Source organism: Mus caroli, unplaced genomic scaffold (assembly GCF_900094665.2).
Source record: "Mus caroli unplaced genomic scaffold, CAROLI_EIJ_v1.1 scaffold_18318_1, whole genome shotgun sequence".
NCBI classification, from domain to species: Eukaryota; Metazoa; Chordata; class Mammalia; order Rodentia; family Muridae; genus Mus; species Mus caroli.
In genome coordinates this window covers 3,824-4,218 of record NW_018390611.1, presented here as the reverse complement: position 1 = coordinate 4,218, position 395 = coordinate 3,824, and positions in this window count along the sequence as shown.

Below are 395 nucleotides of genomic sequence, written 5' to 3'. Positions count from 1 at the left end.
TCTCTTGTGAGGCTATTCCAGTGCCTGGCAAACACAGAAGTGGATGCTCACAGTCAGCTATTTGAGGGAACATAGGGCCTCCAATGGAGGGGCTAGAGAAAGTATCCAAGGAGCTGAAGGGGTCTGCAATCCTATAGGTGGAACACCAATATGAACTAACCAGTGCCCCCAGAGCTGGTGTCTCTAGCTGCATATGTAGCAGAAGATGGCCTAGTTGGCCATCATTGGGAAGAGAGGCCTCTTGTTCTAGCAAACTTTATATGCCCCAGTACAGGGGAAACACNAGGGTCAAGCAGTGGGAGTGTGTGGATAGGGGAGCAGGGCTAGAGGGAGGGTATAGGGGACTGTTAGGATAGCATTTGAAATGTAAATGAAGTAAATACCTAATTTTAAAA